An 18171-nucleotide genomic window follows, 5' to 3' on the forward strand; every position below is an offset into this window, starting at 1 on the left:
TCACATTTTACTATATAGACCTGGACGGTTTGTTACGTTCTTTGCAGAGTAGAGTACTCTGTTGATGGGAAGTAGTAAACACAAAACACCACATCTTATACTTTTTATAGGTCTAAAAATACCTTGTGACTCCTAAAATCAACTAGTCAACAGGACACACAATTCATAGTGACATATATTAAATTACCATTTATATCCTAAAGTTCAGAATATCTTTTTCTTGGCAAAGCAGCACTTTATTTCTTTTTACCACCCATATGGTATTTATCTGGGTTTTTATAAATCCCACACAAAACTAAACACCAAGCATGTCATGAAAGCAAGAAAATCTATTAGTATTAATACATATATGCCCATATTAAAATGTCCTTGAAAACTGACATAGCAGTATTGCTCATCTGGGAAAAACCTCTAGTACTTTGTACAAGTTATATGTGATGATAAGATTATATAAAATACATGTGGCTTTTTTCTTCATTATTCATATACTGTAAAGAAACATTATTGCAGTTGCCCAAGGATTTTTGCCTCAGTCCCAATTAGCTTTGTCCTTAAAGTAAGGAGGCCACAGATAAAATGTAATATTTTCAGATATAAGATTCCAAATTCTAGACCCAAAATATTTACTTATAAAATCAGCACAGGTACAATGTGACAATAAATGGTACTTTCTTTTACCTCATTACCACTCCTATGGCACCAAGTGCCAATCAGAGAAAATCTCCCTCATTCGTTGCATTTATGTCCCGAAGATCTCCATTCACCAGAATGAGATAAATAATGACCAATAAAAACACAGGCCTCCAAAGATTATTTTTTAAAAGTAACTTTAAAAAAAAGAATACATAGTGTTCAGACACAAATTTAATGTATTACTATTTAAAAAAAAAAAAAGATTATGGGATTTGGCATTTGCCACACACCGGCTTAATTCTTGCCTCTATCAGAGTAGGGGAAGTTGGGCATGCTCTATAAACCCTGACTCAAATCCTTTTTTGGGAAAATGGATGCAATAATACTTTAGAAGTAGATTATCATGACAGTGACCTTGGATGAGTGAATTATAAAGCATCTGGTGCAGAGCCTTTCCCTCTTTCCTCTGAGTCTCCTTGGGACAATCCTAAACTTAACTGTGGCACTTATTTGGAGATGAGGAGCACTGGGCCTGGGATAGGAAGACCCAGGAAAAAATTATTTTTTTCCTTATCATTTAATGCTTGTCTGACTTAAACAAGTCACTTAATCTCTCTGAACTATAGTTTATACATTATAAGAATGAAAAAATAGTATCTAGTGTAACTACCTCAGTGGCTCATTGAAGCTGAATTAGAAACTGAAGCTGAATTTATCAAAATTCTTTGTAAACTATGGAAAACAATTTAAAGAAAATAGCTCAGGAAATTTACTTGGAGGGGTTTCCAGAGTGTTAAAAAAGAAAGTAGAAAAAAGCAAGATGTTGGGAAATATGTAAAAGACAATCCCATTTTAAACAAATAATGACAAAAACCATATATATATGTATATATGTATATATATATATATGTATAGGGGTGTGTATGTGTAGCTGTGTGTCTGTGTGTGTGTGATATATCTGTGTGATTACAACAGCATGGATAAATATCAACATCACTTACATGAGACAGTATTGGGGTAGTAGAGGAAGAAGAAAGGTTGGTAGTGGATCAGCAAATCAATAAACTTACAAAAATATTTTAAGAAAACAAAGAAAAAATAAAGATACCTATATCCAAGACAAATATATGTATGTGATATAATTTATGTAAATTTACAGTGTCTAAATATTTGTGCGCATGGTATAGACATAGACTGAACTATATATGGACAGTCACCAAAATATTAATGGTAAGCATGTCAGAGTAAAACACAGTAGAGAAAGATGTTTCTACTTTATTCCTAAACATGGCTTATATTGTTTTATTTTTATTCAATGAGAACATATTATTTATGAAATCTAAAATACACAAATATTTTCATCTCAAAAAATAAAATACAATCACTAATCTAATCCAAAGAAATACTATACATTACACTGGGCATTTTTAATCTATGCACACCAATTTCCCCTCCTTTGCCAATTGCAGACATTACTAGTTGATCATGACATCCTTTTTATCAAGGCTAGACATAGCCTCATCATTCTTCACACAATGCAACAGGAGCTATTACTAAATGAGAGAGATGATCACACTAGAGAAAAATTATCCTGCCTTCAAGGCAACTTCTTTGAAGGTTAGCCCTGGATTTTCATCCCTGCATATGTAACAGGAACATTTTAGCCAAATGTTTACAAAATAATGAATATTATCTAAAGATAATAATTACAATTTGAACTTTTTTCATGAGATTACAAAATAGAGATAATTAGGAAATGATTAGCAAAAAGAAAAAATAATGTTCATATATGCCAAATATTCTATCAGGGAAAATGATCAAGGACAATAAAAGGATATGTTGGGCTTCCGAAGTAGAGAGAAAGATTGACCACATATCTCAAAATTATGTGGCCATGCTCCTATTACTAGGGAAGAAACAATAGGACATTTACTTACTGGCAAACTGTATTATGGCCTCAGCAAGATAATTTGAAGACAGATTTCCAGCCTGGCTTTGCCCTTTAAATTCATGGTGATTTTCTGGAAATAACCTTACATCAGACTCATATTCCTCATCTGTGAAATGGAACTAGAGCAATCCCTCATCTCACTCCGAAGATTGGATACACATAAATGCACTCTGCTAACAACTAAGCAGGATACAAATGTGAATAATTGTGACATTAGAGGGATATTACAGCCTATTATTCATTTGAGAAAAATGACATGCTAGTTTAGAATAAAACTTAGTAAAGCAGTAGGTGATTTTCCAAGGAAAAAGTTTCTGTATTGATGAATTATTTACTTTTGTTATTTTAGTTTAAGCACCCTTTAATTCTTTAAAATAATACTGGATTATGGATGATAGCAATTGCCTCTGAAAACTGCAATGAATGCTTGTTGTGTCAAATTATGTGTTGTGGGGGAAGACTAGAGATCGTTAAATCCTTGTTTTTTTCGCAGTCTTTTTAAGGAAAAATTCTACATTTTGGAGCCTTCTATTACTATTTGTAAAGTGGGAAAATAATAAAAGGCATGACATAAAGTGATTAATAATGCAATCTACTTAGGTAGTTTTAAAAAATTGACTAATTTCATTATAGCTCCATAGATTCCTTCCCACCAGTAAGCATTGTTTTCTCAGCCACTGTATACCAACATTTTGCTAAGTACTGCAGGGAACACTGTTGGAGGGACAAAAATACCCAAAAAGAGGTCGAATTTGAGACAGTCTGTAAATGTCTCCATAAAGATAAAATACATTCTAGTGGCTCAGATTTTAGTTATGTCTAACATATGACTATATGTTAAGAAGTTACCTTTCACTAAGAACTGTGCTAGACATTTAGGATACCTACCTTCCCCAATAAGGAAGAAACACAGATGTGGGGGGAAATATATGCTGTCAGATGCTATCATAGAAGGAATCACAGGGTCTGTGAAAATACAGAGAACTTTCCCCCCAACATCCCCCAAGAAACATATCATCCCTATTCATCCAGATAAAAAAGGCTTTTTGAAGGGAGTGATCCCTAACTGTGTCTTAAAGGACAAAGGAACTGAATCACAAGGAAACAGAGACAAAGAATGAAGAGGTGAATCAAAGGAAAGGCAAAAGGAAAGATAAACATTCATTTGGGGTCCAAATTTTGAGGTCAATTCTCTACTAACCCCTTTTGAAGATGATAGCTTATGCAAATGTTAATCTTCTGGTGAGATATATCTTATTTTGTACCTCTATTATTGTATTTTCCTTTTTTTATGCATGACACATGATTCAATGAAGGTTCAAAAGCCTTAAATGATGAGGTCGGTAGTGGAGCTCAATTCCATTTTCATCTCTCTTTCTTGTACTTTTCTTAATATTAACATTTCCCTCTTGAACTCAGCTCCTTCCTTCTTCCAGACATGGAATAAGAAATGAGTATCAAAATCTTAACTTCTTTGTCTAGCTTTAAGAATGGAATTATAATTTCCCATACTTATTTACTTGTTTTTCTTTAAAAACCACAAACAGCACTTACATAAGGACTAATCACACCTGAGGAAAAAGGTAATGAAATGCTGACATCTGACCGTTCCTCAACAGGCCCAGGCCCTAGCCAGTTCTTTCCTTCTTTCAAAAACATTGCTAAGCAGATAAACCGTCAAACATCAAAATACGACATCATGTAGTAAGAGGAACAAACAAGGGGATATTGTCAGTAAATTTAATCATTGATCAATAAAGATGGGCACAGTGTTGAGGAAACAACAATTATGAGAATGTTGGAGAGGGTAACACGGGAAGGTTATATTTAAGATGGAGTTTGAGGGATAAGTAGGCATATTTCCAAGAAATAGGACACATTCTAGGGTGAGTGTGCCTCACAAACGAAGGAACTGCAATGAATGGACTGGCTGTTCTGAATAAGGAACCATCTATGATTGGTACTTGGAGCACGTACATTGGGAGGCGGCATATGTGTGATAGCAGAGGAAGGCACAGCAACATTGAACACACCCTAAATGCTAAGTGAGGGGGGGCTAGATTTTGTCTGGGAGCTTTGGGGGATTTGCAAGGGTGGTAAGCAAATAGTGCCATGATCAGATCTGTATTAGGGTGAATGGGTCAGGAGGGAGGTCAGGGGGCAGTTAGGAAGATGCTGGAGGAAACAATACCAACGGCTTTGAAGCTGTAAGAATGGAGAGGAAAAAAGAGATATGAGACCATTTCACTCAGAAAGGTCAGCCATGGTCCTGAGAAACTTAACACTCTAATTGGGAGATAAGACATTTATTTATAGGAATGTATAGGTAGCATCTCAACATTTCATCCCTGGTGTTACAGAAGTTGAGCAGAGGGAGATGACTTCAAAGACTACTTGGAAATACATTACAATGACCTCATTTATTTTGAGCATAGTGGATCAGTATTAGTAACAGATACACTGGGTGACTGGCCCCCAGTGCAAAAAAAAATCACTCAAAGGAACTTCACCAAATGTAGCTGTATGTCTCTGTCTCTGTCTCTCTCTAAACACACAAACACACACCCCATACTGCTTCTAGAGCTATGTTTCAGCATGGTCTAAAAAGCCCGTGTGATTCACACCTTGACTCAGCCACTTACAAATTTAAAGACCAAGGGCAAATTAACCCATATTGTTGAGCCATAGCCTTTCCTCATTTGTAAAGTGGGGCGATAATACCTCTCTGCTGAGGTTGCTGTGAGGATTTAAATAAACAATTTATGTGCTATCCCCGGCACAATCTGATAGTAGGTGCCTGATATGTTTTGTTTTGTTTTGGTTTTGGTTTTCTTTTTTGGGATAATCAACAGAGTTTATAGATTTTTGTCACCAACCCCAAGGAAATAAATTTCTTCTACGTATGACAAGAAGAGATAGAAGTCTAGATGTTGTATAAGTATTCTTACATGGCATGCATAGCCCTGGCACAGACTGAGTCCCTCCTAGATGCCAGGCACTGTGGTTAATCTTGGAGACACAAAAACAGCTCAAAAAAGGACCATTTCCTCAAAAAACTCACAACCAAGAGCAAATAAATAATCACAGAGGATTAGGTCCCAAAATAGAACAGAAATTCAGAATAAGAATTTCTTACAAAATCTCCGCTGGGAATACAACATCCATTATGTCCAGAAAAACTGTTGCTAGAGGACACTTAAGTAGTGAATGAATTTAGACTAAATATTTGATGCAGTTCAGCACCACTGAGAAATTCGGCTTGTGTGGAAGAAGTATTTTCAGACCAGAGAGCATGAATAAATTTCCATTAACCCAAAGGAAAAGCTGTATGTGAAAAAGAAAAAAGAAAAAGTGCTGTGATCTGAGAGACAGTTATTATTTTTCCAACTTAATTTTGTTTTTTATTTTACCTGTCTTTCCCCAGAATTAAGACTGACTCCTTTTTTTCCCCCTACTTACCTTTGATGTATACATGTAGGGCTGCAGATTCTATAAAAATAATATTTTCAATTATATATGCTCTCTCAGATAGACAGAACTCTCTCAGTAAAATATATATGAGAACATCCCTTCCAACCACTAGCTATGATTCATTTATTACCCAGTTGGCCAGGGTTCTTGGGAAAGAGAATGGTCATTTCTCTCAACATCCACTGCCATAGCTCTCCAACTTTTACCTGTTTTGCTAGTCATAATGCCAATCAGAATTTATAAGATATATTCTCTTCCTTCTTCCTCTACTCCCGCCCCTCACTGAGTTTCTTCCTACACTAGCCTGACTCTGTAGTTATTTTCTGGTATTAAAAGCAGAACAAATTTTGCTTGGAAAAAAACTTTATTTAAATTCAATTAGCCAACATAGTAGTTAGTTTCAGATGTAGTGTTCAACAATCCATCAGTTGCATATAACACCCAGTGCTCATCACATCAGGGGCCCTCCTTAATGTCCATCACCCAATAACCCCATCCCCCCCACCCACCTCCCCTCCAGCAACACTCACTTTGTTTCCTATAGGTAAGAGTCTCTCGTGACATAAAATATATATATATATATATAATAAAGAGTCTCTCTTGGCTTTTCTCCCTGTCTGATGACTTCCCATTCCATTTTCCCTCCCTTCCCCTATGATCATCTGTGCTGTTTTTTATATTCCACATATGAGTGAAACCATATGATAATTGTCTTTCTCTGATTGGTTTATTTTGCTCAGCATAATACCCTCCAGTTCCATCCATGTAGATGTAAATGGCAAGTATTCATCCTTTCGGATGGCTGAGTAAATTCCATTGTGTGTGTGTGTGTGTGTGTGTGTGTGTGTGTGTGTGTGTGTGTACCACATCTTCTTTAGCCAATCATCTGTCAGTGGACTTCTTGGCTCTTTCTACAGTTTGGCTATTGTGGACACTGCTGCTATAAACATTGGGGTGCAGGTGCCCCTTTGGATCACCACATTTGTATCTTCGGGATAAGTACCTAGTAGTGCAATTGCTGGGTCATAGGGTAGCTCTATTTTTAACCTCTTGAGGAACCTCCATACTGTTTTCCAGAGTGGCTGCACCAGCTTGCATTCCCACCAACAGCATAAGAGGGTTCCCTTTCTCCACATCCTCGCCAACATTTGTTGTTTCCTGTCTTGTTGATTTTAGCCATTCTGACTAGTGTGAGGTGGTATCTCATTGTAGTTTTGATTTGTATTTCCCTGATGCCTAGTGATGTTGAGTATTTTTTCATGTGTCTGTTGGCCATTTGTATGTCTTCTGTGGAGAAATGTCTGTTCATATCTTCTGCCCATTTCTTGATTGGATTATTTGTTTTTGGGTGTTGAGTTTGGTAAGTTCTTTATAGATCTTGAATACCAGCCCTTTATCTGATATGTCATTTGCAAATATCTTCTCCCATTCTTTCAGTTGCCTTTTAGTTTTGTTGACTGTTTCCTTTGCTGTGCAGAAATTTTTATCTTGATGAAGTCCCAATAGTTCATTTTTGCTTTTGTTTCCCCTGCCTTTGGAGATGTGTCTAGGAAGAAGTTGCTGCAGGTGAGGTCAAAGAGGTTGTTGCCTGTGTTCTCCTCTAGGATTTTGATGGATTCCTGCCTCACATTTAGGTCTTTCATCTATTTTGAGTTTATTTTTGTGTATGATATAAGAAAATGGTCCAGTTTAATTCTTCTACATGTGCCTCTCCAATTTTCTGCTTGGAAAATCTGAAGTAAAATCTTTGGAAGGGGATTCAATGTTGGTGCTTATTTATAGCTCCTATCAAGTGTTCTCAAGTAATTGTCCTTTGATGTGACAGACATTAATTCCAAAGGATTTTAAGAACATTCAGATCTTCAACTGCCCTTATATAGTGATACAGTACAATCAAGAATTTCACTGTTAGCCTTCCATTCAGTGATAAATAATAAGCATGCAGGCAATAGAGGACAGAAAAGAAGAAAGGAAACCCTTGGAGGGGATCTACAATACTTTCTAATGCCATAGTATGATTCCTGATGGTATCAAAAGATAAACCAAGAAATTTTAAGAATAAGGAATTAGACACTAAGAATTAGAATCAGACAATAAGTAAGTCAGTTTGTTTTAATTTAACTAGAATTATGATTAAGGACAAAAGTGGAAAAAATATAGGCAGGGACTTCATAATAAAGATCTCTATACTCTGGCTTTGGAAGGACACCTTTCAACAATTATAGTAATCAGAAATAAGCTAATTGAACTTTAAGAGAAAATTAAAATAGGATGGATATTCTGAGTCACTACTACATTAGATTAAGAGTATTATTGGGGCACATGGGTTGGCTCAGTTGGTTAAGCATCTGACTTGATTTCAGCTCAGGTCACGATCTCAGGGTCATGATCTCAGGGTTGTGAGATAGAACCCCCCTTGGGCCTGCTTAAGATTCTCTCTCTCCCTCTACCTCTGCCCCTACCTCCCATCTCCCTCTCTTAAAAAGAAAAAAAGTATTACTACTATGAAAAAAAAAATGTAATCCATAGTTTCAGGTAGGGGAGAGCTCTGTGTTCTGCTGAAAAACGTTAGGAATTGGGAACTTTTTCTTCTTTATCTTAAATGTGTTCTTTTTAAAAATCAGATTCTTTTCTAAACCAACTTTCTGGAATATTATACAAAGAAAAACATAATAGAAGGAAAATATGATAAATTATAAAATTATATAGTATAAAGCTAGAGGGAAACTTAGTTCAGTCCTTGATTTTACAGATAAGGGGGTGAGATTTAGAGAAATGAGGTAACCTTACTAAGGTCATGAAGCTAGGTGGTGGCAAAACCAGAAGAGAAATTAAACTAATTCCACTACTGCAAAAGGATATTGGAGGTTTGGAATGCTGCTTTGTCCATGCATCTGGCCTGCTTCTGTGCCATATACCACCACACTCCCCCCTTTTTCTGTCACCACAATAAATTGCAGTCAGATGCATTCACCGAAAAATCAAAATAAGGAAACTAAAGTCAAATAGTCCTGTTACTTTTGATGACCAGTTTTACTTAACTCATTCCCCAGGTTAAAGATTAAAGAAATAAAATTTTTCTTTATAGTTAACATAAAACAGTTGTTTTAAATCTGAATTCATTGCAAAATATGTTTCCAAAACAGGTTTTACATGTCACTGAAAGAAACAAGCCTCTAAGGAGACTTTGCCAATAAACATCTTTTTCTTATTTTTCTTTCTTCCCTACACTTTATAGTTTGTATAAATTATTTCTAAGATAGTCTTATAAAAAACAGTAGAATCTGAAGCCATGGAAATGGAATGTTTTAAGCCTCATAAAAGGATTTTTCTATTGAACTTTTTCTCTTTTCTTTTCTTTCTTTCTTTCTTTCTTTCTTTCTTTCTTTCTTTCTTTCTTTCTTTCTTTCTTTTTCTTTCTTTCTTTCTTTCTTTCTCTTTCTTTCTTTCTTTCTTTCTTTCTTTCTTTCTTTCTTTCTTTCTTTCTTTCTTTCTTTCTTTCTTTCTTTCTTTCTTTCTTTCTTTCTCTCTTTCTTTCCTTCCTTCCTCCCTCCCTCCCTCCCTCCCTCCCTCCTTCCTTCTTTCTTTCTTTTTCTTTCTTTCTTTCCTTCCTTCCTTCCTTCCTTCCTTCCTTCCTTCCTTCCTTCCTTCCTTCCTTCCTTCCTTCTTTCTTTCTTTCTTTCTTTCTTTCTTTCTTTCTTTCTTTCTTTCTTTCTTTCCTTCTTTTTGAGTGAGTAGGCAAGTGATGTATTAGCTCTTTTTCCTCATGAGCCTTTGGAAGAGGAGGCAGGTGAGTTTGATAAAGTGCCTGTACCAAGGAACAGCTGGAGATGCTATGTTATTGTTGCCCAATGTAACAACATAGACTCCTTAATCAGAACCTGTGCTTTGCAAAATTATGAAGTAGCCTATTCTCTTGCTTTTATAACACTGGAAAATACCATCTACTGTCATAATTTTCACGTCTACCTACACATGAAAGTCTCCACAGGCACAATGCTAGGATATCCTACTAAACATTCATACCCAAAGATCCTCGAATCCAATGTGCCCAAACGCACACATTATCTTTCCCCCAATTTTCCTTCTGGTCTTCCTACAGTTCCTATATAATCTAACCCTGCCAGAAGTTCTGAAAATTAACAAGCTATTTTCATTTCTTTTCAAATACCACTACCTTAGTGCAGGACTTCCTTGTTCCTTATCTGGACTAATGTAGAGATTCTTTATTCTCTTGCCTACCACTTATCTTTTCCCTTACAATCATTCTGCTAATGATGCAAGAGTATTTTTCTAAAATACTAAAATTCTAAATCCCTTCACAATCTACCCCAGTTTGTAATCATCCAGTGGCCTCCTATCGTTTGCAGTTTAATTTCCAAAGTATGTCCTATGAAAGACTATGAAATACTATCATTGCTCCATGATAACAAAAGAAAATTCAAAACAAAATAGGTTTCCATTGTGCAGTAAGTTTAGGGATGCTGTGTAATGCTAGGCATACAGTTGATTCTCAGTTAATGTGTGGTGATAGAATAGGTAGATTGATGAACGGATGATGAACTGATTGTTTTATCCTAGATGAGACAGAAAAGCTCTACAAACCAAAGTTTAATAGAGTAGTCTGCGTAGAGAGACAACAGCAAGTGTCTATGGCTTTCTGTGCTGTTTTCTTTCTCTTTTTTGTTTTCGGATTTTTGTTTTGTTGTGCTTTTTTGTTGTTCTCTTTTCATTCCTTGCCTAAGGGAATATTGATTCCTCACACTTGAGGTTTCTAGGAATGAAGTGTTAGTCTTAATTTTTCTCTCTGGATAGCCTGCCCCCTCTTTCTCTTCCTCTTCTTCCCCACCCTCTTCCTCCCCCCTCTCTTCATCCTTCTTCTAACGCAGAGAAGTGATTTCCTCACTTGAGAAGACTTCATATTTCAAAACATTCTAGATAATTTCTTAATCTTGAGGAATTTTTTTTCTTTTCATTTTTCGTTTAGCTGTTTGGGTCTTTCTAAGCTTATTTTATCTGTTCTGGGATAAAAATGCCAAAGATGACTATTGGTCAGTGAGAATCTGCAGAACAGTCCTTAATTAAATGAGGTCTCTGATGTTTGGATAAGGGTATTCAAAATTTTTATTTATAACACTCACTTGGTAAGGTGGTTTCTTGTATTAATTTTTTTCTTGTGTTAATTTAATAGGGCCCAGGTATTGAGACTTACTCTTGAACAAATAAGTTGCTTTTTCCCATTGTTCTCATTTATTATAATATTATACTATTCACTTTTTAAAGCTTTGGGGAACAGAAAATATATTAGACGTCACAGGAAATAAAAGTGTTTGACTGTTAATGTATTCATGATAACATCCACTATGATTCTGATAAGCAGGAGATAAAGCACCAGAAAATTGCAAACACTGATGAAAAACAAAAGTTAACTGAAACAAACTGCCAAGGTCTATGCTTATATACACCATGTTATCTAACAAAACAAAACATAAGCAAAGCATTTAGCTGATTACTTCTGGGTTGGGGTGGAGCCTGACTTAGCTATTATATATATTTGCTAAGCACTGACAGTAAAAGAAGGACTGTTTAAGAAGGTGTCAAGAGAACTGTGATACAATTATTAAATGGAGACTTTTATAGTAGATGATCAACAGTGACCTAAATGCTCACCATGATTACAGAGTCCTTGAGAAATGGAGGGACAGCGGAGTGAGAGAAGGCAGTAAAGTTTTTCTTTTCTTTCTTTTTAAATAATTTAAAATTTGGCAGAACAAATTCTTACAAAACAAGATTAATCTTGGAGGAAAAAATAATCATTTTCACTCATGAGTCAATGATTCTTCTGTTTACCTTGTATGCAGAGTTACAAATTTAGAATTGAAATAATAATAATGAAAGTGATATTTACATTGCACAGATTATTTATGTTTGCAGAATATTTACAGTTTATAAAACAATTCCATTGGTATTATCTCCTTGATGCACACCAAAACACCACAGAACAGGTGACCATTTCAGGCAAGAGGATCTTAAAGGTAGTGATTTCCTGAATGACCCAACTTAGTGTAGGGATTTCTTTTTTAAATAATAACTATTGCCACCACATTTTACTTTCCATTCTATATCACATCTTGTCTAAGTACCTCATAGATATTTCTATTTCTTATAACAATCCTCTAAGGTAGGTATTATGAGTCTGCCTCATTTATAACAAACCCCAAATTCCAAGTGACTAAGTAACTTTCACAAGGTCACATAATTAGTACATTCCAGTCTTGCTAAAAATTGATGTTCTACTTTCTAACCAAGATGTCTACATTTTTCTACTGAGAGATTGTCAACCAGCCTCTACTTATATACTTCCAAGGTTAGGAAACTTTCTGTGTATTTAGTCTGATTTATTATCAGATATTCTGATCAACAGTTCCTTTATTGCTAATTGAAATTTCAGCTCTTTGTTAGATTCAGTGATAATTTCCAAAGATTTTCTCTTTTTATAAGCAGTCTTTATTCTGTAAGGATAATTAAAGCATTACAATATTAAATATAGTAAATAGGGAAGTTATTGTTTTTGTCTGCATTGTAGACTTGAACCAGGCCCTAATGCATCTGGGCCCTCACCCATTGGCTTTTCAGTCACAGGTAAGTGAGCAATGTCATTCACAATCTGAAATCTCTGGCAAGTTTAACACTGTAAATTGTTTGCATACTTTGTATTTTTGTATATGATTTATTAAAAACCAACCAGGCCCTCAAGTTTGTAAGTAATTTCTTCAATAGGTCATTTCATCAGACATCCCACCTGATATTTGAGAACTCTCTAGAAATGCCTTAAAAGTGAATGTAAGTTTTTACACTGTAGAATGTGATATATCCACAAAATTGGGAAATACAAAGCTACCTGTCCTCTGTTGGACTGAGAAGAGAGGGAATTAGCATGCTTAAAACATATATCAAACCACATGGCATTTATTTTCTTATTTTATAGGTGAGATAGTTGAAACAAATTGATGTAAGTTGCATATCCCCAGTAGGTTTTGTGCAAGTATTTGAACCTAGATCTAACTGGCTCATTTATATACACCACATTATCTAACAAAACAAAACATAAACAAATCATTTAGCTGATTACTTCTGTAACACAGACTCTGAATGAGGAAAGGCTCTCGTTTTTTAACTTGTTTTTGTTTTTTATCTATATATTGGTGAGTTGGAATGAATCACTGGCTGAATAATGCCTGAGCATTTCCAGAGAACTCACAATGTGTGACTGATAAAATCAACACATAATGGATGGGTTTAGAAATATGAATAGTCTTCTTAAGGAGAATGAATAGTTCCCAGGCCAGAATAAGACTTGACTCATTGGTATTAGCTAAGCTAAAGAAGAAAAAATATATGTCAAGAGAAAATAGGTTGTTAGCAATGGCAGCTCAGAAAAATGCAGAGAGAGGAAAACCAATGTTAGCAGTGCATATCTGGACAGTGTCCAAGGAAAGAAAAATTAAATCTGGATGATGTTAGTATTGTCTCAGGGAAATGCAGTGCTCCTCTGAGTCCAAACCCCTCATGTTATATATGCCCTTTTCTAGGAAGAAAATTACTAATAGGAGTGGCCAAGTTTGAGGACATTGATTTGATCTGATTTTCTAGGAGATAGAGCTTTAGTTTAAGAATAAGTCTTTATCAGGGTAAATACTTCTTCTACACTTTTGCACAAAGCTAGCAAGACAATCCTGGGTCCAGGGTTACTGATTCTACTTGGATGGGCACCAAAGACCAGCTATCCCTGGGTTCTAAGACGAACTGTCCCCTTCCCTCTGGATAGAATATCCAAAATTGACTGTAATTTGAAATTGAAATAATAAGATCTGAGTTTTGGCATGGGGTTAATGAAAATAACAGAGCAGACTACTCAGTCTGCTCTGATGCTAGGCTCTAGATTGCCTCTAGTCTACTCTAGTTAATAGAGTAGATTATTGTCACAAATAGGCCTATAAGTATTGTTAGCTCAACATAATAGAGTTTGTTTGTTGCTCATATTAAAGACTGGTTCCAGTTTGGTAGGAATAGGTAGTGGCAGTGTGTGTAGAAGTGTGTGTCGAAGAGAGGGATTTTCTCTACACATTCATAAACCAAGACTATGGTAGTTCTAACATCTTCAATTCATAACTCCCAAGGTTCCCCCTGGGATCATCTCCTTCCCCAAGCTGAAAGCAGCAAAAATCATAGAGGACCATGTGGAAAGATTTTTACAATCATGCCTGTAGGTGGTATATATCACTTCCATTCGTATTCTCTTAGGTACAACCAGTCACACGTCCCCTCTAACTGCAAAGGACCTTGGGAAATGTAGTCAGGCTGTGTTCTCAGGAAGAAGAGGAGAAAGGTTTTTGCCAACACTATTCACTGCAAGCTCAGCAAAAGGACTTCTACTTGTGGAGCAGCTAAGATCACAGAAGGACTATACAGTAATTCAGTATACCATTTTCTGTTATCCGCAAAGGATTACTGTGTGTGTATCCGTGTGTTTTTGTATGTTATTGCTGTTGTTGTTATTCCAGCAAATTTCCTTTTTTTCTGTTTTTTCCTCTCTGATGAAACTGATTGGAAGAAACCTAGGTTTTGGAGTGGGATGATCTGGGATTGAAAGCCAGCTCCTTTACTTCCCAGCTACAAGACTTCATCAAATTTTAGTTTCCTCATCAGTAAAATGAAGATAACAATATCTAGGCTGCTAGAAACACAATCTGAGATGAGATCTGTTGTTAGGGAGATTCTGTGTTTTGGTCAGATTGTTTAATTTTAGAACAATCTGATCACTAGAAAAATAGGGAAAAATACTGTGTATTTTTTAAACTGCCTTTGACTGAAAAGAGTATATTGAAATTTTCAACATTTTTTTCTTTCATCAGTTTTACTGAAATATAATTTACATATAATAACATTCACCAATTGTAAGTGTGCAACTTCATAAATTTTGACAAATTATACAGTAATATAATGGCAGTCATAATATAAAGCATTTACATCTATTTTCATCACCCCAAACTTTCCCTCATGCCCCTTTGTAGTCAACATCTTCTCCCTCCACCTCTAGTCTTTGACAACTATTGATCTGATTTCTATCACCATGGCTTGCCCCTTTCTAGGATTTCATATTAATGGAATCAGTAAAGTTTATTTTGATGTCTGCACTCTAATTTAGCATGATGTATATTAACAGTTAATTCATTTTCATTGGTGAATATTATTATATTGTATAGATGTGCCAATTTTATTTATAAATCCTACTCATAAGTTGATGAACATTTATTTGTACTGTTTTTGCTTTTGGCTAATAAGAATGCATCTGCCATGAACATTTAAGTGTAAGTCTTTGGACATATGTTTTCATTTCTCTAGGATTAGGACTGTGGTGGTATTCTTGCTTTGTTAGGATGCTCACTAATTTATGTGTGTTTGCTAATCTGCCTTCTATTATAATTTCATACTGGGAAAGAACATGTTTTGCACAAAAGGAAATGAATTTTGGTCACTGAAATGAGATAAACGCCCACTTAATATTTTGGTTGCTTTATATAGTAATCTCTCAATCTTGGTCACTGTGAACATGACAGAGAAATAGCAATATAATAGCTATGCTCTTCTACGTTTCTTCCATGTTTCCTCCATGAGCTAAGGTCATAACAATAGCAACAATAAGTATTAAGATTCACCTACTCTGTCACTGAGATATATTTCTGTGTGTGTGTGTGTGTGTGTGTGTGTGTGTGTGTGTTTTAATGTTGAAACTAAGATGTAGAGATGATTGGATTTGCCTAAGGTTATCAGTTAGGAAGAAGTATAGAATGGAATTCAAATCCAAATCTACCTGAGTTCCCATACACTTCCCATTTGTCTTCGTACATTTAGACAGCTATAAAAGAATACCATGGACTGGGTAGCATATCAACAACAGAGATGTATTTCTTACAGATCTGGAGGCTGGGAAGTTCAAGATCAAGGCATCCACAGATTCATATGGTGAGGGCCCATTTTCTGGTTCATTGCTTTCTTTTCACTATGTACTCACGTGGAGAAGGGGGCAAGGGATATCTCTGGAGCCTCTTTTATCAGGGCAGTAATCCTATTCAGGAGGGCAGAGTTCCAAAAGGCCCCACCTGCTAATACTCTGACATTGGAGATTAGTTTTAACATAGGAATTTCAGGGAGACCCATTCAGTCTATAGCACCACTGATCTATGTTTTTGAGTCTGCAAAGTTAAGGAAAATTTTCTAGCAATGGAGATCCATTATGGCTCTGTCTGTGAGAAGAACCATCTGGATATCTGGTGGTTCCTTTCTTCTTAACAAGCATCCTTCTATCTATGACAGATCATGCAGAGCAAGTATTGGCCAGAATTACTTTCTTTTTTTTTTTTTAATATTTTATTTATTTATTCATGAGGGACAGAGGGAGAGAGAGAGGGAGAGAAGCAGAGGGAGAAGCAGGCTCCCAAGGAGCAGGGAGCCCGATGCGGGACTCGATCCCAGGACCCTGGGATCATGACCTGAGCCGAAGGCAGACGCTTAACCATCTGAGCCACCCAGGCACCCGAATTACTTTCTGTATTACATAAAATTCATTTGGACTTTGAGAGTTATTTCTATAAGACTCTTTCTCAATAAAAAAAATTTAAAAAACAGGTATACTTGGTATTTTAAATAAATATTGTGTAGTAGTCCTAGACAAGAGAAAAGTTTCCTAAAAATAAATCACCAACTCAACGAGTAAGAGAATCTCTTATAATAGGACAAACTCTTAACAATAAAAACCAAGCCCCCAAAATAAACTTAGCATTGGTTCCCTTTCCTGTAAGTGTACCATGTCAAGGTGACTCCAGGATAAATAGCCTCAACAGCATTCAGGATCTGGGCAATGACAAAAAGAGATACTAGGAATACTGTGTATTTTTTAAATTGCCTTATCTTGGGGCACCTGAGTGGCTCAGTTGGTTAAGTGTCTGCCTTCTGCTCAGGTCATGATCTCAGGGACCTTGGATGCAGCCCCAGGTCGAACCCCACGTCAGGCTCCCTGCTCAGCAGAAGTTTGCTTATTCTTCTCCCTCTGCCCCTCCCCCCACTGGTGCTCACACACGCACTCTCTCTCTCTCTCTCAGATAAATAAAATCAAAATCTTTAAAAAAAATAAACTGCCTTATCTTTACAAAAGCCTTGGAACCTTTTGGGTACTTTATCTGTACCTTGCATATAAGCGAAAAATTGTTTTGCTCATGAAAAGTTCTCAGATAAGTACTTATTCTAGAGCACAAGGTCAACTTGTCATTTTCTCTCCCCTTAGTACAGTTGTCACCATCCCAGAATTATGCAATTATTTTCTATTAGGACTTAGTTTCAGCAATGGCTGAGGGAGAGATTACTCATAGATATAATCTCCAAAAGTATCATCACGTAATTTAATAAAATAAAATAAATTCAACTATTAAAAAAATTCCATTAAGTTACTCAATTTATAATTTATGCTGAGCAGGGTATGTAGTCTAAGGAAGCAGGAGTAGGGTCATTTGAGTGCTTCTCGAGACACCGGTTTTACAATCACCTCACCATGGAATGAACCAACATTTTTTTCCCCTTCCTCTCTGTTCTTTCCTTTGTGGCAAAGCTTATCAGAAGAGACACAGTCTTTGGAGGAGAATGATCTTGGATTGCAGGCCAGCTCTTTCATTTTCCAGCTACATGATTTCTTCAAGTTTTAGTTTCCTCACCAGCCAAGTGACAGTGATAATATTTATTTACAAGGTGACCATGAGGATTAAGTGGCTATTCATTCCATTCATTGAGGTAGCAAACGCAAAAGAACAAGTTTATGTGGGGATTATAAATTCATTCCTGTGGTGAGCTCAGGTGCCTGTGGGACAGTCATAAAATATTTTAAAATGGTGGATTTGTGCAACAGAGCTGAGTGGCCAGATCAGAGGAAGAGATATTTGAGAACCATCAGGTGTGGATGACTGTGTGACTAGTGAGGGATAGGGGAGGGATAGGCTTGTCCAAGAAGGGGATGTAGAGTCATAGGACTCTGGGCAAATGGGGTGGGGACCTTGGGAACAATA

Source organism: Eumetopias jubatus, unplaced genomic scaffold (genome assembly GCF_037043125.1).
Source record: "Eumetopias jubatus isolate StellerSeaLion01/CBP00866 unplaced genomic scaffold, mEumJub1_p1.0 scaffold_13, whole genome shotgun sequence".
In the NCBI taxonomy this organism is placed as follows: Eukaryota; Metazoa; Chordata; class Mammalia; order Carnivora; family Otariidae; genus Eumetopias; species Eumetopias jubatus.